The sequence below is a fragment of the Rhagoletis zephyria genome, unplaced genomic scaffold (genome assembly GCF_001687245.7).
Source record: "Rhagoletis zephyria isolate East Lansing unplaced genomic scaffold, Rhagoletis_zephyria_1.1 Rzeph_scaffold_07980, whole genome shotgun sequence".
NCBI classification, from domain to species: Eukaryota; Metazoa; Arthropoda; class Insecta; order Diptera; family Tephritidae; genus Rhagoletis; species Rhagoletis zephyria.
Genome location: NW_016165062.1, coordinates 7445 through 28998, shown reverse-complemented (window position 1 = coordinate 28998; position 21554 = coordinate 7445). Strand labels below are relative to the sequence as shown.

The 21554-nt window shown below is 34.9% G+C and overlaps 1 long non-coding RNA gene across 1 annotated transcript; it reads right to left on the bottom strand.

The window, feature by feature from the left end:
- Positions 1-96: 96 nt before the first annotated feature.
- LOC108374671 (uncharacterized) lies at positions 97-21517 on the bottom strand. Its single transcript, XR_001849070.1, has 2 exons — positions 21416-21517; positions 97-155 (listed from the first exon to the last, which is right to left on the bottom strand). It is a non-coding gene; the product is annotated as an uncharacterized LOC108374671 (long non-coding RNA).
- Between the last annotated feature and the right edge of the window lie 37 nt (positions 21518-21554).

The window sequence follows — 21554 nt, the reverse complement described above, 5'->3', positions numbered from 1 at the left end:
CAGCACGGCAGGCAGCAACTCAGCCGATAGTTCTTAAGCGGCTAAATTTGGGATTTTTTTAACAATCTGATGAATGCAGCGTTCGCGGTTATTTTGATAGCTTGAAAAAAAAACGTTGGTCGTTTTGTTTGTCCAACGTAAATTTCAGACATTTGCTAAAAGAAAAAAAAAGAAAAATGAGTACATTAGGGTGGATCACGAAAAACGTTGCGGGTTTTACACTTGAATAAAAAAATTTACGATATTTCAACACATCCACCAAAATAATTCGGTAAAAATATTAAGACCGATTTGACAGAAGCTCCAAATATCTCATGCCCATCTTTTGTGTCTTAACTCCACAGCTTAACAGCTTAACATATGTATGTCAAATAATTTTTATTTCCCCTTTTACATCATCGACCCACAGAAATTCAGACAAAACTACAAATGTATGTATGTATGTTCCTATTGCAGCGAAAATTACTTAGTTTCGTAGTACGTTCACACTTAATTTGATGATTTCTATAGATTCCTTTTAATTGTTAATGCTTCTGACGGTGCCCTATTCCCACGCCGATGACAAAACTCAACTGTTGACTATTTTCTTTGCAGCTGCGCCTAATGCTATGCCGCAAATTTATTTTAAACGCTCTAATGGTGACAATTGTCATTGTTATTGTTATGACCTGCTGAGAACGCGACAACAGCGAAACAATAGTTGCGTTTGTTTACTCATTTCCAGTAAAATGCAATAAATGTTTTTACGAATTTTCATGTTTATGGCGTTTTTGTACGCAAAAACTTACAAAGTAGGGGAAATTAAAAGAGCGAAAAATTACAGTTGAAGTTGCAAGTTTTTACTGGATTTTACTGGATAAATTTTTACTTGTAAGAATTTGCCAGTACGAAAAACAGCTGATCGCATGTTGCTGGATGAAATTTAAACTAATAAGGAAACTGTTTGTGGGTTTTTATTGTTGAATTTCCCAAAATAACCCTATTTAAATATTTTTAAAATATATTGTTTTATTAGGAATTTGTTTTTGTTGTTGCGAATAAACAACCAATTTATCAGTTGTTCATGAAACTTGCAAATTATTACTTGAATAGCGTTCACGTACTTTTTTGCAAATTTTTTCTATGAGAGCGAATTCTTAGAAATAAAGTTACTGGAGAGTTGCTAGCAAGTTACTGGATAATTTGTAAACAAACATAACTAATAAGAGTGTTCATGAAATCAAAAGTTTTCAAAAATTATCAAAAACTTTCTAGTTTTGGTGTTTATGTATCCAAACAACTTGCAAAGTAGGGGAAATTGAGAGAGCAAAATTACAGTTCTCTAGGAGTGAAGTTGCAAATTTTTACTGGAAAATTGTATGCCAGTAAGAACTTGCATTCGAGAAAACAGCTGATGATGATGATTTTCTGTTCGTGTACTATTTTGCATATTTTTTTCTTGTGGGATAAAGATGACATTTCGCTGGAATTTTGCTATTGGAAATTTTTTATTGGAGATTTTAAACGAACGCACCTACTAACAAGAAAATTATTTATGGGGTTTTTACTGCCGTTTTCACGAAAGAAATTTAAGTGAAAAATTTAAATTTTTTGAATTTTATAACGGACAGAAAATAAAAAATCATTTTCCATTTAAATTGTGTTATAGTGGAAATTGACAAAATAAACCCATAAATATAAAATAAGTAAGTTACTGGATCATTTTTACATGAACAAACTTAATGTTTATATTAGGGTTGTTCAGGATCTTGTGCATATGCTCTTGGATTTGCATATTCGTTGCATTTGTAAATTCACAACAATAAAATGCACAAAACAAAAACAGAACGCGATGAAAGCAAAGGACCTTACATTTGTTAAAAAAAAAAATGGAAGTAAACAACGAAATATTTGAATATGTACGTAATTATTCTTAATTTTATAGATTTTAATAATTATTTAGTGATCTTTCAGCCAAGTCAGTGTTGTACCAATGGCATGTACACAAACTGGCTGATGTTTTTGCAGGAAATAGTGCTTTTTGCGTTCCCGTACACTTCTGAGCCTTAAGCATGGACATATGTTTGTAATTGTGAGTCAATATTCAAAGTATGCAACTAGTAATCAAACGTATTTTCAATGACGAGTTCAAAAACTGATTCACATATCAACACGGATAGCCGATATGTATTTACTGCGCAGATGGCACCATGTGAGGTTAATCACATTGCAGAACTTCCTTTTTATTGGGTTTAAAAAATCAAACCCATACAAAAAAATCAAACCCATACAAAAACATGTCTTCAAGATAAGATAACAAATGGTATGGTTGTTATAATATCTTTGTATGTATAATAAAATTACCACAATCCATTTTGGATAATATTAATGAAGTGACAATGCTTGGCCAAATACCAAATCTGACTCTTTCTTCTATAGGTTCTATCGTACTTTTAGTTATTATTAAAAAGGGTCTCACGCGTGTATAAAAACAAGTACCGTTTACGCAATTCATTTATTAATTTGAATATTTTGAAAGGTACTCGGCAGCGTTGCCGTTTTCAGTCCAGTTGGAGTGTTTCACTCCTTTTTAAAGCCGAAGACTACGTCCCTCCCTCTCTTGCAAAAACACTATAAAAGTTGTTTTTTGTCCAATAAAGGGTGAACACACCAAAACTGCGACACTTTGGGAAACTTATAACTCACCTAAAAAGGTTTCAATATTTTGAAACTCAAATGCCATGAGTAGACCATGACCTTAGTTCCACGTAGGAGAAATTTCATTTGAATTTGATTTCTAGTTAAGTTAAAAATGGCAACCGAGTTAGAAACGAGACAAATTATTTTGCACGAGTTTATAAATAATCAGGCCTTAAGTACACGTAAAATTGCTAAAAATGTAAAATTGCACCATTCGACAGTTTGCAGGGTTTCGAATCTGTACAAGGAAGGTCTGGCAGTTACCAGAAAACCTGAAAGCGTGGGTGAGTATGGTCAAAGTGATAAAAACAGTGCTTGAAAGGTCCTCAGTGCGTTTTCGCGAGATCCGAAGACTTCGTCGCGTTCTGTTGAAAAATCTGTTCGTAAATCGCAGTCTTTCGTACAAAAAATAAAGCGGAAAGCTTCATTGAAAAGTTTTAAAGTTCAAACAGCGCCAGATCGAGACGCAAAGCAGAACGTTATAGCTAAATCCCAAATTACCAAATACAAATGCATTGTTATGGACGACGAAACATACTGCTTTCAAAATTTCAAATATATTGCTGGTCAAGATTTTTATACTGCTGCATGTCGTCAAGATGCCCCTGAAAGCTGTAAGCTGAAAACGAAATCCAAATTTCAAAAAAAAAATACATGGTTTGGCAAGCTATTTGTTCTTGTGGCCGTAAGAGCAGCCCTTATTTCACATCCGGGACAATGAACGCTCAAGTTTATCGGGATGAGTGCCTCAAAAAGCGTCTTTTGCCATTTATCAACAGACATGGTACTAGACCACTGTTCTGGCCGGACCTGGCAAGCTGCCACTATGCCAAGGACACATTGCAGTTGTATAATGCAAACAACATCAATTTTGTATCTCGCGCCTGCAATCTACCCAATAGCCCAGAGCTACGTCCTATTGAGGAATATTGGTCAATCGTGAAAGGGATATTGAAGAAGACGGGTGAAACTGTAAGAAATATCGAAGAATTCAAAACAAAGTGGTTGTGGGCGTCGCGTAAAGTTGATGATGCACTCGTGCAGAAGATGATGGCGCGACGAAAAGTCCGATCCCTTGCGTATGGAGCAAATAATAACTAATATTTTAACATTTTAATTATATATAAACTTTAAAGTATTATACTAAAAAAAAAAAAATATTTTAAAGCCTTCTAGTTTCTTTCTGGTAGTAGCTTTAAATGCATTTTTATTGCCTTTTTTACGTTTTAAAATGAAGTTATAAATACATTTTTTTAGTAGGTTTAAAGTAGATTGTGTTGAAAGTACTGTGAAATAACTGTCAAATAATTTGCGATTCTTAATTCAAGTGTTTGGTAAGAAAAATATGTAGTAGAACTCATCTGCGTGACACCCACCCGTGACAAAAAAAAAGTAAAATTTGTTATATTTAATTACAGAAGTTGAAGTAGTGTTTCGGGTTTGTTACATAATGTTAGAACTTCATTGTCAATGTTTACCACAATTGCATTTTCGTTTCCACATAATTAGATAAGAATAGTTCAACAGTCAAGCATGTACAGTTGCCAGAGGTAGGTTTACAGGGCCGATAAGATTTATTTGCTTGTTGAGGTGGACGCAGGGGAGAAGGGCGGAAGCGCGGACTCGCTCATTACCTATATACCCTTGTGGTCAGCTGATTAGGTAAGTGACATTTTGACAAGTTTTGGTTTTTTCTTCTGTTTATTTAATGTTCATAGTTTTTTTTATAAAAGTCTAGTACATTACATAACCAGAACAACATAAATCCACATTTCAAACTTCGTACAAAAAATTTTAGTTTTCAACAAATTTTAACAGTTACACCCAAAAATTTTAAACTTTTGGTTCATAATTTTTAGAAAAATTCTAGGTATGCAGCTTTATAGCGTATTAAATTTAAGTAGGAAAAAGTGAAAATTTTAAGATGCTAGGAGAATCGCGTTGATATTTAATATTTTTTTTTTGGCTGACGGTGCTAGGCTTTTTCTTCTATATAAAAGGAACTATACTAAGATAAAACGTGAGTGAATTGAACCTCTACTTGGCTTCTTCTCTTTTTTAATAACTAATCTTTAATATGGACCACACTAAAAGCTCCTTTTACATATATAAAAGTTCGTATTATTTTATAATAAAGCAAACATTTTTGTTGTAGTTTTTGCTTTATTTGTATTCGTGGTACATTGTTTTTTTATAAGACATCAAGTTCACACAGAAAAGTGAAATAAGTGCCACTGTAACGTTAAAGACAAACATTTTGATCATATAAAAATTTTGAGCGTTTTTTTATTTACTACTTTTTTCTTGTTTCATTTTTAGATACATACTTTTTTAATTTTTAGCCTTTTTAATTAACTTAACGTTCCTTTAATTTTAAGATTTTATTGTTTTTAAAATGGAAACATATTTCTTTTTTAATTTCATTTAATTTTTAGAAACTGTTTGCTAAAAAACTAACAATACCGCTAACAGGCTAATTCTGGCATTTGTCCTTCAACTCAACACAGTCTTTCGAAAGACAAAAGTCTTTCTATTTTGGGAACTATCTTGAAAGCTCTTTTATGTATTTCGAAAGCTTAATTGAAAGATCTGCCAAAGCGGTGGACTTAGCGTTATTCTGTTTATCTTATAGCAATAAGTTTTCTAAAAAATAAACGAAAAAAAATATATATATACTTTTTTTAAACAATAAAAACTAAACATTTGAGTAAATTAAAGTAGAAAAAGAAAAATATGAATGAAGAACGTTTCTAAACTTTAATCGAAATTAAAAAAATATTTATTTTTAAAACAATATATGTTAAATATTTAAGGAAACAAAAAATATTATAAAAAAAAGCCTTGACCGAGGGTTGAACACGTATCTCACGAATGACACGCTAGTGTTCTGTTCACTGGGCCATTGTGACTGCTACAGCAACGTTAGCGAAATCAAAATTTATTGAAAACAAATAAAAAATTTCATATCGTCAACTTTATTCCAGAAGCATGAATGTGCAAATTTATCAGTTCTGAGTTATTGTGTTGACTTGATTAACCTTTGGAAGTTCTATATTATACCAAAACGCATGGTATGCGTACACGGAAATCATATATTTTACAATTTAAATTGCGTAAATGTAGAGTTAAGTTTCGTAAAAAAACTTTCAAACTTGATTACCAAAATTTACATTTTTACAGATTCATGTTTCATGTCGTACGGGCGACGTTTTCATTCGTTAAAAATTTCAGTAAATGCTTTTCTTTACTTAACTTAAATGTTCATTAAATGCTATGAATATGGTTGCCTATAGTATATTTTATTGTACTATTTTTCCGGTCGGCGTACTAGGTTGAAGGGGTTGCTAGGCCCAGATCAGGGCCCATTGTGATACTGTTGAAAAAAATATAGTACGCAATAATACTATATTTCTTCAATTATAAATATAAATATATTTCAGTAATTTGCACGAAAAATATGTATTAAAATGTATGACCGTTATACTGAAATAACAATATTAAATGAAATATTCTTTAAAGTAAAAGGTCATTGTGTGTTTATAATCAAAAAAGGTAACATATTATGAAAAACACTAAGAAAGAATTAAAAAATTTATTTAAAATTATTTCATTTCTACTCTCTATTACAACAACTTCAGCGTTCACGGAAGCACTTTTTCCATCACCTAAAAATCGTTTTTACTTTTCTTTTAAATAAAATACTATATATATTCGAAAAGTACTCTATTTTTGCCAATTTTTTTGAAAAAAACTACTATAAATATCTTAGAAAATGTTGGCAACTCTAGCTGTTAATGAATCATTAGCTGACTCTGAGAGAGAACTTTTTCCAATCGTTACTGAGGAACACCATAAGTAATCATAAAACGACTCTTCGAGTGCGGCTGTTAGTGCCGTTATCTCATGTACGTTTTAAAATTTATCTGCCTTTTATTAAGAACAAATTTTGAAACCTAAATGAGAAAACGGGTCTTAACTGGCTAAATTTTCCAACAACAAATGCATGCGATTTAACTTGGTTATGAACACGTTTTGTTTATTCAACTGGTTAAAGCCAATTTAACATATTTAACTCGTCAATTTCAACGTAGTATTAGGCTGAAAATGTTCTCCTTCTTATCAAGCTTATTGATTGTATCATGAAACCTTTAATGTAAATTTCGATTTACATCTCTATATTATTAAACGTGCGATATATGTATGTCACCATCCCCGCCCTACTTTAATTTTGATTAACTGCATAAACAAGTGCACGAATATGATTCAAAAAATGCATATGCATATTCCCCTCTAAACTGTGAGTGGTGGTGGACGCGTTTGGCGCATAGTAGCAATAGCACATGTGTATGTAAAATCACATCACCCTTCCTTATTCAGAGAACATCAAATCTGTAAAAGTACAGCAATTTTCAAAATGTACACTTTTGGAGCTCAGTGCTTCACGTGTGGCGTCTTTGCATATAAAAAACTTTCGTCTTTTTTTGCTGAGGAAATGACTTGAGCACCATATTGGGTGATAGAGCAAAGGTCAGGGAGTGATTACAACTTTAGTTTGAGTTGTGAGATTTTTCGGGCTTTAAGTCTGCCGCGTGCGGTAACAAAAAAAAAATCAAAGCCGCTATGGCGTCCTGGCTTTCGAAGACGTCATTGGCTGACGACTTCGAGGCCTTCTCGAGTACCAATTTAACAAAAGGCAATTCCTAAAAAGCAACTAAACTAAAATAATAGGGGACTTCATCAAAAGTGATAAACTGTTGATAAACTCGATAAGATGATAAATTTATCATTTTGATAAATAACTGTCAATCTTTGTATGGACATCTATTTCACCAAAGTTTATCACTTTATCAAACGATATAAACGTATGAATTTCAGCAAAAAATTCAACCCTGACAGACTGTCAGGTGGTCGATTTTGCTACGAACACATAAAAAGCAAATAAGCATAATGGACAAGCTAAGAATGAATCGTAACTAGCCAGAAAAGTTAAATTATAAACAATTTTGTGTAATTATTTACCAAGGTGCGTTCATGAAAGAATGCGGATAAACTGATAAATTTAAGCAATTTATACCTTTATCACTTTGGATGAAGACCCCTAATAAAAATTAAAAAAAAAAACTCAAGATATTGCGCAGTTTAAATTTTACATAGGTGTAACAGGTCAGGGAAAAATATGGAGGAACAAAGTGAGAACGAAATACATGTAAACATACAAACAGATAAGGGGACGCTGACGAGTACCGATAGCGCACTACTGGTACCGGACAATGGTCAGCAAGCAGGTACAGTCATGGCAAAAAGTGTTCATACAAATTCAAAGATTGATAACACTATGTATCCCGCCAATTTCTCACTGACATGACTAATGACAGAGCCATAAACGACTTAACATTATTTAACAAAATTAAAATCTTTAGAATAAGAGACATAGACCTTATACAGCCTATAGGCAAAAGCTTATACAAAGTTACTTTTAAAAATGCGACCGCAGCCAACAAATTCGTACTAAATGAAGAAATTATGTCCATTGGTCTTAGAGCCTTCGTACCAAAAACAGCTGTAGAAACATGGTATCGTGAGGGGCATTCCGACATGGTGTGAGAATGAGGAGCTAAAGGCCGATGCGATGAGTCCTATTTTAATCATAGTTTGCCCAGTTTAGGTTTGGTACAAGTGAATAGCTTGCATAATGGCCGGCATCGCTTTCTGGCTTTAATTTTTATTAGGTCTAATATAAATTTTAGCTTATCGCTACCTGCTTCTTCTATCTCTCCACCGAACAAGCATCACGTACCTGTAGTATTGGGAGATGCAATTCATTGAATTTTTTGATTTACCTCCTACTAACGCTTAGGCTTTATTCAACTCTGATCGTTGCGACTGTAATCTCTTAATTTTAATATTTTTATTGAGCTTTGTACCACGATTGTTTATTAGGAAAAATTGAAAAAGCAACAAAGTCTAAGCGGTAGAAGTTATAGCACTATTTCGGAGATCACCACATCTCCTCATCAGACTTCTTTTTNCGTAAACTCTTGTTACTAATTCATTTTCTTTATTCAATCTCTTATTTAATCTCTTAAACTCAGCAATTAGTGACATTGATTGGCAAGTTCAGTTTGGCGGTAATGAACTAGGTTGCTTTCCAACTTTCAATAGTAAAAAGTATAAGCCACCATGGCCCTCTAATTTAATTCCATTAAGCAGCCGCGCTTTTATGACTTACATATTTGTGTCTTATAAAAATGAGTCCAATGAGCTAAATAAGGCGCTATACAATATACTCAGAGCCATGACTTGGAGGTTAGGGATACCCCCAAAATTGTTTGGCGCTGCATTAATTCCAAAAGAAAATCTTCAAGTATACATAAAACTGATGCTGACGGTCTTTCGGCAATTTGGCTTTAGGTTAATAAGTCTTTATCATCTGGGGTTTTTATCGATGATTGGAAGCGAAATTTTAATATTTTGCTCACGTCTTCATTATCCGCATTATTTTATATTACACTCATACAGATCTTCTTCTCCTTATTTGGCACTACAACCTATTGCCCGTTGAGACCAAAAAGTTTCGCCAGTTGCCTCTCTCCTTTTGCGGATTTGCGATAGTTGTTCATCCCAAATGCGGACAGATACTCCTCCACTTGGTGCTTCCAATGTGTTTCTTGGGCGCCCTTTCTTTCGTTGTCCACCCATGAGCATCGCCATCCATGCGTACTACATGTCCCACCCAGCGAAATCGTTGTACTTTTATGCGCTTAACTATGTTCATGTCATTAAAAAGCTCATTCCATCTTCTTCGGTACGCGTCAGGCACGCGAACAGGGAACGCAAGAAACGCCGCAAAGAAAAAGTCATTGTGTTTCGACGACTTTTTTAAAAGGGAACTTGCCAAAAACGCAGGGTGAAAAGTCGTCGTGTAAATTGGCTCTTAGACATCGTTCATTTTTCTGCGCCATATAAAAGGACGGGCATGATTTGTAGAACGTTATTTGAGAGGAGCGTTCGTTGAGAGGACTCTGCTTTTCAATTGCCAACCGAGCCCAAAGTAGCACCTGTTGGCAAGAGTTATTCTTCGCTTTATCTCCAGATTGATATTATTGATGGTGTTTATGCTAGATCCCAGGCAAACAAAGTCCTTTACTACGCGAAGACTTTGTATGTGTTGCCAGAAGGTACTTTGTCTTGTCCTCGTGTCCACCTAGACTAATCTCATTAGCTTCTTTTTCTAAGCTGCAAAATGCTGTGCTGACATCCCTCGGTCTCAGGCCAACGATGTCAATGTCAGCTGCATACACCGGCAGCATCGTGCTTTTGCCTTATATGTACATATATGTATGTATACAGATCGTAGATTCCTCAATGTAACCTCTTGTTTAACTTTAATATATGTATATTATATCGTTAAAACCTAACAAAAAGTATTCCTAACCGATCCTCAAACAAGAGTTGTGTTCTTTAGGAAAAGCCAGTAAGAATTAGCCAGTAACAAAATTCAGAGGATTAGGTAGCTTAAAGCATAAGCAGACGGCAGCGTTAATCCGGATAAACTCGTGAATTAACTGCAGTTGATCCGGATTGAGTCCAAGTTAAACCGGATAAACGCTGCCGTCTGTTTAAGTTTTAACTCTCCAAAGAGAGAAACTTACTAAGCTTAGCGCGAACAGAAATTTGTAGAAATTTGCAAGCTGGCGTCCACGGTTGCATTTCGAACATTATCATTTTTTTAATTATTTCAAGTGGAAAACAAAACATGACAAGAAAACGTCCAGATATGTATTTCTTCTTATTCTGACTTTCTTCAACAAACGCTTGAATTTCTTTGTGGTAGTCACTGTAGGACTGCCTTCTGTTTACGAATACAGCTTTTTCATCAGAGTACCTTTGTTGTAATTTGTCAATTTTTTATTATTTATCCAGAATTGGAAGGCCAGTCTGCAGTAGGAAGGAGCTGTTTGCTGTTTGCAGGTGAGTCCTAGCAGTGGGTAATTTTATTTTATTTTTTAATGGACGCTGCGGCGTCGATAGAGGAGGGATTGCTGGAGGATATGATGCAGATCTGTGCGCATAGTTCATCAGCAAGAAAGTATATGGGAGCTAGGAAAAAACAGGAATGAAAAAGGTTCTGGTAAAAGGTGGTGGAATGCAAAGACGATGTTAGTAATGGGGATAGTTTTTCTGAGGAGGATTTAAGTGAGGTTACGGATAGATCAAAGATTGCTTTGCAAAACATGATTGTACCTAAGCGTACTTTTACTAAAGAGCGAAATACACCACACAAGCGGCTTGTCAAACATACTTTTCCCATTTTGCCATAGACCATGCAAACATGAGTCGTTCAAGCACAGAATTTTAGTTTTCTTTCGGTTAACAATGTAAAACATTTTAGTTTTCTACCATTATTCTCCCTTACGTCTTCACTTGGTGAAATTTCAGTTGCAATTGAGGCGATTTTACCATCCACATCGCAAGCGGTTTGATCAAACGTCAACATGGCGGCCAGAAAATCAAAAAAATTTGATTTTTGCTCAAATTTCCCTCAAGCGGTTTGTCAAACCTTCAAACACCCCATGGACAGCACAAATGGCTTGAAGCAAAGGGAAATTTCGCTTGGTTTGTCAAGCCGCTTGTGTTGTGTATTTCGCTCTTAAGGCGTTGTTATTTCAAAATGGTTGTTTAAGGACGCTCAAGTTGGAAAAAATGCAGTGGCAGGGGTCACTTGCGAAAAAGAGGTTATGTTTAGTGGTTTTATAATGCTCACAATGGCGATGTTGTATAGGGTCTTGTTGGAGAGTGTAATGCTGTGCTCAATGAAAGAGATGGTGATATGTTTGTGCCTGGTGTTTCATGTAATGAGGGATTGATTCAAAATGGTAGTCAAAGGCCCGCTCAGGTTGGAAACGATTGCGTTGAAAGTGTTTCTGGTGATAATGGGGTTATCTTGAATGGTGTACATAATTTTTAAAATGGTATTGTGCTTAATGGAAGCGAGGAGAATATTGTGCATTTGAATTTTAACAGTGGTGGTCAGATAAATGGGAATTTTTTTAAGAGAATGTTTGAGTTCAGAGTTTTGTAATATTAGTAAGAATGGCTTTAGTGATGATGATGTGTATAAGAGTGCTGTACATCTGGATTTTATAAAGATGAATTTTGTGTTGTTGCTGTCACTTCGAAAAGTTCTTTCTTTGATAATAAATTCATGAAAAATGGTTTGTTTTTGTTTGCAAAAATACGCAAATATAATATTAAAGGCATTAAGAATATAAAAGCGAGTCTTTGTATAAGATTTTTTTTAAGTGCTTGTACTGCTAATGAGTGTGTTGTCAATGAGGTTTTGAAGGAAAAGGTATGCGGGTATCTATAGCGCGAAGTTTCGTTGAAACTTATAGTGTTTTGAGACAGGTACCAGTTGTTTTTCGCATAAGAAGATTTTTAAGGATTTAAAGTCTATTATTCCTTTTTCTTCTGTAAGAACAATTAATAGTCGAGATATAGATAATCGTGATAAATATATTCCCGACTCTTGCTGTCAAGATTGGTTTTGTAGGTAGTGTTCTGCCTGAGTCCGTTAAAGTATTTTGTGTAGATTTTAGAATAAATAATTATTTTCCTAGACCAAAACAATGCTTCAATTGTGGATGCTTGGGTTATACAAGAATGGCTTGTAGGAGGCAGAAACGCTGCATTCTTTGTGGAAAGATTGAAGTGTGGGAAAATGTTCTGATAACGATGTTAAGTGTATTCTTTGTCGTCTTTAAATAAGAATAAATGTGATGTATGGAGCCCACTGTTCATCAGCAGAAGCTGATTCGTAAAGTTAAAGAGACAACTATTGTAATGCAGTAAGGTTTCTGAAATTGAAGGGTTTTTGGCGCTTTTAGTTGAAAAATTTTATATTAACTCAGAGGAACCTTTGGTGAAGTTGATGAGTAATTTATGTAAGACTAGTGCTAGTGATAGGCTTGTGGTTTCTTCTATTAATAATGATGGACAATATTCGAATTCTGCAACTTAATTGTCAAAGTTTAAAGGCTAATAAGGATTTTTTAGATTTCTTCATTGAGCAAAATAATGTTGATTCTGTTGCTCTTCAGGAAATTTTCTCTCATGACGAGCAAAGACAAGCAGAAATGGTTATGGTGGTGTTGCGGTAGGTTTCAGGAAAAATATAACATTTGAAAAAGTGAGGTATAATTCAATACATGACATTGTTATTACTAAAACTATTAATTTGAAGGATAGTTTTGTTGTGTGTTCAGTGTATTTTGCTCCTAGTGTTAGTACTAGAGTGTTTGAATATGAAGTTAATCGACTTTTTTCTTTACTGGTTAAGTTTAATAATATATTTTTAGTTGGGGATTTTAATGCTAAGAATAGAATGTGGGATGATAGGAACAACAGTCCTAAAGGAAAAACTGTTAATATACTATGTAATAGATCAGGACTGAGATGTCTCAATGATGGTTCTAGGACTTTTTCTGTGAATAGGAATAGGTGTGTTATTAAATCGGTTTTGGACTTGTTTTTCAATAATTTGGCGTTTGATGTTAATTGGAATTGTAATTATGGTTATGTTGGTGGTAGTCATCATCATCCTTTATTGATTGATGTTAAAGGTATACAACGATTACCTCAGCTTTTTGTTTCTAAGATTAAGTTAAAGAAAGCTCTTATGACCATTGATTGTGCTGGTGATTGTAATGATGTTGTTAGCTTAATCAGAAAAGAGATTAAAAATGCTAAGATTGATTTAAGCTGTACTAAGTTTACTCCAAAGGCTTGGACTGGGTGAGTTTATAGATGCTTGGAATACCACTATCATCACCCCCATATTCAAAAGTGGCAATAAAAACGATATAAGCAACTATCGGCCAATATCTAAATTACCAATGATATCCAAATTATTTGAGTTTATTGTCAAACAAAAAGTATTTTTTGCTGTTAGTCCCTTAATATCTGTGTTCATCAGCATGGTTTTATGCCTGGAAGGACCAATGTTACTAACCTTGCTAATAACCGAATTCTGTTTAATTTCCTTTAATAACAGTCTGCAAGTCGATACCGTGTACATGGAATTTTCTAAGGCGTTTGACTAAGTCAGTCACTCAATCTTTATTTCAAAATTGGCTAGCATAGGCTTTCATTCAGCTTTTTTATCGTGGGTAAAATCATATCTTTCTTCCCGGAATTGTTTTATTGTAGTTGATAATGTGTACTCCTATCTCTTTGTCGCATCCTCTGCTGTTCCTCGGGGGAGTATGTTGGGTCCCCTAATTTTCGTGATTTTCATCAATGATATTTCTAGCTGCTTCAACGATTCAAAATTTTTATTGTATGCGGATGACTTGAAAATCTCCTCTTCGATTACAAATACTTCAGACTCTATCAACCTACAGGCTGTTCTTAATAACGTTGTTGCTTGGTGGTCCAAAAAAGGATTAAAATTTAATACAAATAAGTGTAACCATGTCTCCTACTCCGAATCTCGTTCCATTACCAAGACTTCTTATCTCATCGGTGACTCGCAGCTTGCCACCACTGATGAAGTTTCTGACTTAGGAGTAATTTTTGATGCCAGATTTCTTTATCACAGCCACTTAAATTATACCATTGCTAAGTGATATGCAATGCTCGCATTTATCCGTCGATTTAGCTCGGATTTCACTGATCCGTATACCATAAACTACTATACACTTCTATTGTTCGTTCTAAACTCGGGTACGCTGTCTTCATCTGGCGACAATATTATGAGTGTCATATTAACAATTGAACGAATCCAAAAATATTTCATTCGGTATGCGCTACGATCACTATATTTTGTTGACCCTTTCCCATCTTACACTGCTAGATGCATGCTCATAAACCTTAAATCACTGCGCAATAGGAGGATAATTCTTTCTCTTACTTTCGTTTTTGACATTATTCGGGGTGCGATTGACTCGCCGGTCTTACTCGAACGGATTACTCTTAATATCCCACCAAGAAGCTTTAAGAATCACCATCATCAGGAAAAATTATGCGAATAAAGCTTTTATTCGCAGAGCTCTAAACGGTGTTTAACTTGCTCTCAAACTCTTCTGCTATCGATTTCTCTTCTTCGAAATTTAATTTCAAACTACTCTTAAATAGTATGCTAAATAAGTTATTAATTAATGTTAAATAGTCTGTACGAAATGTTTATTTTCTAGATTAATAAATAAATAATAATAAATCTATATATATAAAAAGAAGTTACATTTCCTTGGTAATCTTATAACTCAAGAACCGCCGAACCGATTCCCACGGTTTTGCATTCGTTGGAAAGGGCTCGAGCTCCGTGAGGTTTGTAGCAATAAAAAATAACTAGGGTCTCGAGATATAGACCAAAACGTGGACCTGGGTAACCTTGGGTGTATTTGTTTAATATGGGTATCAAATTAAAGCTGTTCATGAATGCTTTAAGATATGAGCACTTTTCATATAGTCTGGGTGACTAGGGTCTCGAGATAAGACCAAAACGTGGACCGGGTAACCTTGGTTATTTGTTAATATGGGTATCAAATGAAAGCGTTCATGAATGCTTTAAGATTGAGCACTTTTCATATAGCTGGGTGACTAGGGTCTCGAGATACAGACCAAAACGTGGACCCGGGTAACACTTAGGTGTATTTGTTTAATATGGGCATAAAATGAAAGCTGTTATGTCAAAAATATGCGGAAGCAAATAAAAAAAAAATTAAACAATTCATGAATACCGTTTTTGTGAAAAATAAAATTGTGTAATGCGGACAGTTCTTTAATCTTCTTTAATATAAAAATTAATATAAAAATAAGTAGGGTTTTCCTTCCTGACGCTATAACTCCAGAACGCACGAACCGATTTCCACGGTTTTGCATTCGTTGGAGGTTTATAGGTAAGAAAATTCAGGAAAAATTGCAATAGAAAAGTATACGGTGTGTGAGTATCCCTCACGAAAATAAGTATGTTTCATTTAAAGTAGATGGTGCCGGTGCGTGAAACATTGTTTAACAGCTATTCATTGTACTTTGCTCAGTTAATTTCATGTGACACTAGCGAATACCCGGCGTGCTTCGCTGCGCCTTAAAAGTAATTTTGTTTTGTTACTCCCTCTCACAACATTTGAAAATATTAGTTAATATTGCTGTACATATTTGTATAGTAGGGAGATTCTTTCAAATTATATAAATATACGTTATTTGAATATTGAATCAATACACGTTTGAGGAAAGGGTGCGATAGTAGACTCGAGTTATAAGATTATAAATTAAATTTCCAAGAGAAAGTCGGTTCTTTACATATTTTCTAATTAGCTTCGAAAATATATTAACTCAAAAAAAAATAAACAATGCTTCATAGATCGATTTTTTTTAAATCTAACTTCATAAAGTTCTTTAAAAATATTTTGTAAATGAGGCCATAAGAGCTTAGGGGGAGAGTTACAACACAAAAATACATTTAAGGCGCAGCGAAGCACGCCGGGTAATTGCCCCGCAAACATATTCTGAGCGCTCAGAATATATGAGTCGGAAAGGAGTCCTAGGTAGGTAAAAAATATGAGTTTCAAAAACAAACATTTTTTTACTCTTATATGAATCTTTTAGGAGTCATATATGATCCAAGTTATGAGCCAGCACTTTGTGCCAGTATAAAAACAATAACGACTAGAAATTTATATCTAAACTTGTTTATACAGATGTGAAAAATAATTAGGAAGGAAAAATAAACAAAATTTAGCTGCAGCAACTGCTATTACATGAATGCTGCAATATATGTACATACATGTATATGTATGCGCAGAGGTTTGTAGTCACATAACAGCATACAATGACACTCCGAAAGTAGGCATTTATGAGGCCAATAAGAGTCATTTAAGAGCTTCAAAAAGAGTCCAAAATGAGCCGTATATGAGGCCAATAAGAGTCCAATATGACTCATATTGAGGCTCATTTGATGTATGAATTTAAGCTCATGTAGGTCGACCTTCGCAGGAAGGGAAACACCCTCATTTCGGACTCTTAAATGAGCTCATTATGAGCACAAAGGCTCCGAAATGGGACTCCTTAAAGACTCAATTATGACTCCAAATGTTTGCTGGGTGCTAGTTAATAAATAATTTTTTTGTAATAGTATAAACTCCCCATAAACACTTTTAAAATCCCCGCAAAGTCTCCAGAAACGAAATAAAAATTTTTAAGTTTAGTTTCCTTCACAAAGCTGTATTATTCTTTAAGATATATAATAGGGGTATTCCCTTAAACACGTAAAAGCCTCGTAAAACTTGTAAATTTACGAGCCTCGTAAAAGAACTGTCACAATTTATATGGAGCTCTATTACTGCACGTCTATACCTGCTATGGGCGCTCGCATACGAACTGTCAGTTTTATCGCATGCGAAATCTTATCGCAGGGTAATTTTTGTACATGGGCATTTGATCGCATACCATTGCAGTTCGAATTTGTTGTAAGTTTTTTATAAATGTTATTTCTCCGAATAACACCGCTTCTTTCCTACTCGGAATCAAAGCAAATACGAACAAGTAAGAAAGTCTAAGTTCGGGCGGAGCCGAACATTAAATACCCGGCGCAAGTGTTAAATATATGTTTTTTCACTCTTCCGAAACCTTCCGCTAGATGGTAAGCCGAGGTGTATCAATTTTGAGTAAATTAGCGTCCTTCAATTTCGAAATATTGAAGTTTCAAGCATTTCTTAAATTTACCGTTATATGAGAATCGGCCGTTATTTTAGTCCGATTTCAATAATTTTCAACGTTTTGCTTACACGTGGCAAGTACAATAACCATACCGAGTTTGGTACAAATTGGTAGAACGGTTACCGATATACTTATATGTGATCATAAGTGGGCGGTGCCACGCCCATTTTCCAAAATTTTACCATAAACGTATTTCTTGGTAAAGAATTGTTGCAAGCATCAATTTTGAATAAATTAGCTTCAATATTTACTGATTTATCGAAGATTTTGTATTTCTCTAAATTACCGTTATATGGGATGTGGGCGTGGTTATTGTCCGATTTTAAAAAGTTTCGGCGGTTTTTTATGCTGTACGAAGGCCAACAACTGTGCCAAGTTTGGAAGAAATTGGTGCAGCGGTTACCAAGATATACACATGTAACCATAAGTGGGCGTGGCTACGCCCATTTTCCAAAAATTTATAATATTCTTATTTTTCGTCTAAAAATTATTGTAAATATCAATTTTGAGTGAATTATCTTCAGTAGTTACTAAAATATCGCAGTTTTCGTATTTCTGGAAATTACCGTTATATGGGAAGTGGGCGTGGTTAAAGTCCGATTTCGCCCATTTTCAATACCAACCTACCTTGGATTAAGGGAAACCTACATACCAAATTTCGTTGAGATATCTCAATTTTTGCTCGAGTTATCGTGTACACGGACAGACGGACAGACGGACAGACGGACAGACGGACGGACAGACAGACATGGCTTAATCGATTTCTTTTTTCATCCTGATCATTTATGTATACATTTGTCTATATCTATCTCGATTCGTTTTGGCTGTTACAAACAACCGTTATGTGAACAAAATTAATATACCCTTGTGCACAAGTGCGCTCGGGTATAAAAAGCAGTGGCTAAACTCATAGTTAGGTATGCGATAAATGGTATGAGACAAGGCGCATTTAACAAGGTGGTGTTGGCCTTATATAAGTAAAAAATTACACTAACAAATTATACGCTGATGTCCATACTGTTGTTGGTATGAGTTACAACAAACACATCATTTTGACGTAATGGCCTCCACGGCGAAAAACTCAGCCGTCGCCCCAACACCACCTTGTTTAATACACCTTAGTATGAGATATCTCTTACTTTATATCGTATACTTTCCGCGATGAACGGTCTACACCTGCGATATATCTCTTACGATGTTTCGTATGCGAGCGCCCATAGCAGGTATAGACGTGCAGTTAACGAGCCCCTCGTAAATTTATGAGGCAAATTTGATAAATACGTGATAAGCGTAATTTTGACTAAAAATTTGGTGGTAGAACAGAGATAATTTAACAACAAATTTCTTAACTTCTGTTAGTAACTACAATGTGATAGTAACCAATTCAGATAAAGAAGGCCTCGCCCAACATCCTCATCAAGTTTCATGACGAAATTCCTTATTTTCGCTGAAATCTCAAATGGTTCCGTTTTGGAAAGCCGACCTGAGAATCCTACTTAGTAAATGTTATAATCCCTAAGCGCGGGCGAAGGCCGCCAACGTAGAAATGTGTTCTGCGCAAAGGTGTTACTCCGCTTCCCTTCGGCAACACAGAAAGGAGAATTCTCCTTAGTAAGGGCTACGCAGAATGAACTTTTTCAAGAGAAGCCTCTGGACCTGGGGTCTTCTGCCTTGTGCACAAGAAATGTTACATACCCTCGGCAACACGGAAAGGCTCAAGTCGTCACCTCGAAACAAGCGAAAACGCGAGTAAAAATCGTGATTTTTGCCAATTTTTGTAAATACTTTCGAGGGACCTATAAGGAGCCTAAGCAGCCGAGTGTTACATTTTTCAAAACGGCAGTTATGCCCTCCCTGAAATGGGGTGTGAGGCGTGCCACGCTCCCTCCCCTCCGCCCACAACGCACACGAAGATCGGTCGTAAAAGAAAGTTTCCCGGAATTTAATTAACTAATCATTTCTAAACATATCTCTTCATTCCAGTTTCTATGTTTTAATATCATATCCTAGCTCTAGTGAACAAAATACTTACATAGTAGGTATCCCGAAGAAAATCGGACAGTATAAACAGCGGGAACAAGTATAATTTTCATTTTCATGCTTTGGATGCAATTGTAGCACATACTCACCTTTCCAAATTTTCACATAACTTTTCTCCAATAGTGCCAGCAGCTTTGTTAAATCACCAAAAACAGAAGAAAAAACGATGGATACAACGTAAAGAAAATACTCATACGAATACGACGTAAACGTTGAAAACTCTCGAGTTTCTTTCGCTTCAGATATTTAATAATTTCTATATTAATTTCTTATTGGATTTCTTCGCCCTTACACCTTTAAATTAACACACATTCCGTGCTTAACAACTTCGTTTACACTTCAATGCACTGCCGTGTATATAAAACTATTCGTAGTTTTTCCTTTTCATCTTTAATCTATTGCTTTGCTTACCTTTTTCTCGTGTGTGTATTTTTTGAATTTGCTTTTACATGGTTTTATTATGCTTTGTTTCTTCCTGGTTCGCTACAATGGTTTTAAAAAAACAGACTGACCAGATGTATACGGATTTCTATCTAATTGGCTTACGGCGCGTTTACATTGGACAATGCTGTCAAGAGAATGAAGAGATGCAATCACAATCGCAGTGTTGCGCGAATTGTTAAAGTATCACGTTTCGTGTGAATTTCTAGCAACGTTTTATCAGTTGGAAAGTTGCAACAGTATTGCAAATTTTCATCAGTGCAGCAGTATTGCCGCTATTATTACATGCCTCGAACAGGCCCTACGTATTACAGCCCCTATAAGAAAAGGACTTATTTTTCTGACCTCTTCACTAACACACTAAAATTTACACCAATATACAGAAAAACATTTGTAAAAATAACCTTAGGAAATACAACACTAATCTACTATTAACACTAATCTCCGGTAAAACATCGTTTTCGACGTTACCGACTCCATGTTATAATATAACACACTTATGCATTTAGCCGAACACGTCGATAGTGATGCTTAAACGGAGATTAGTGTTAACCATATATTGAGTAAACGGCCCTAAGTAGGAAAGGGACCTTCTAACACTGCTGGTAAAATTCCCATGTGAGAAAGGGACGCATAGTCACATCTACACAAAAGAACCGGTCAGGTTTTTCATATTACACCCGAATTATGGTGAGGAAATTGCAGCATTATTGCATCAGCATGAACGAAAGACACAAGATCACGCCTTCCCGAAAGAAAGAAAAGTTATTTTCTAGCTGTTGAAATCTCGACGCCATCTTTGTTGTAAGAAGTAAACAACGAAGAGAACAAAAAAAACCGCGTAATTGTTGAACGCATGAATAATCATTTTTATTATGCAAATTCTTTTATAAATCATGTTGCGTTAAATTATTCTTTACCTTATGTGTGCACACGTTTTCACAAGCGAAAATTAAGAAAATTGCAGTAAAAAGCCACCACCAAATTGTAAACAACGAACAAATGTAAACAAACGGCTAATGTCAAAATCGTTACACTTTTTTCCTAAATGCGATTATAACGGGCTACTAAGGCGTGATCTTGTATTTTGGTTCATGATGCATCAGCACTGACCGTCAGGTGACCGGCCATTTGCCAGTAACATTTCTTGTAGGGTAACATTCTTAATTATAGAAATAGCCTGGCAACTACTTGTATTCTTCTTCACCATTTCGCTTTCGCAATTTTTCTTTTATCGTTGCTTTCGTAATGCAGTTTATGAAGACATTTTTTCCCCAATTAATTTTAACTATTTGTGTCACCTTTTGTCGTTTTTTCTATATNGGGTAGGGTAACATTCTTAATTATAGAAATTAGCCTGGCAACTACTTGTATTCTTCTTCACCATTTCGCTTTCGCAATTTTTCTTTTATCGTTGCTTTCGTAATGCAGTTTATGAAGACATTTTTCCCCCAATTAATTTTAACTATTTGTGTCACCTTTTGTCGTTTTTTCTATATGCTACCAAGTATGATTATCTAACCACATAAATATTCACCTTTTATTACTTTTTTTTACAAAATTCCCACATAAACACGACGACGCACAATTATTCCATTTTGCCTTCAGCTAAAATTTAATTTTGTCTCTACTACATTGGGGTTCCGTTGCAATGGGCAGTGTTGCTAAAAAGTGTA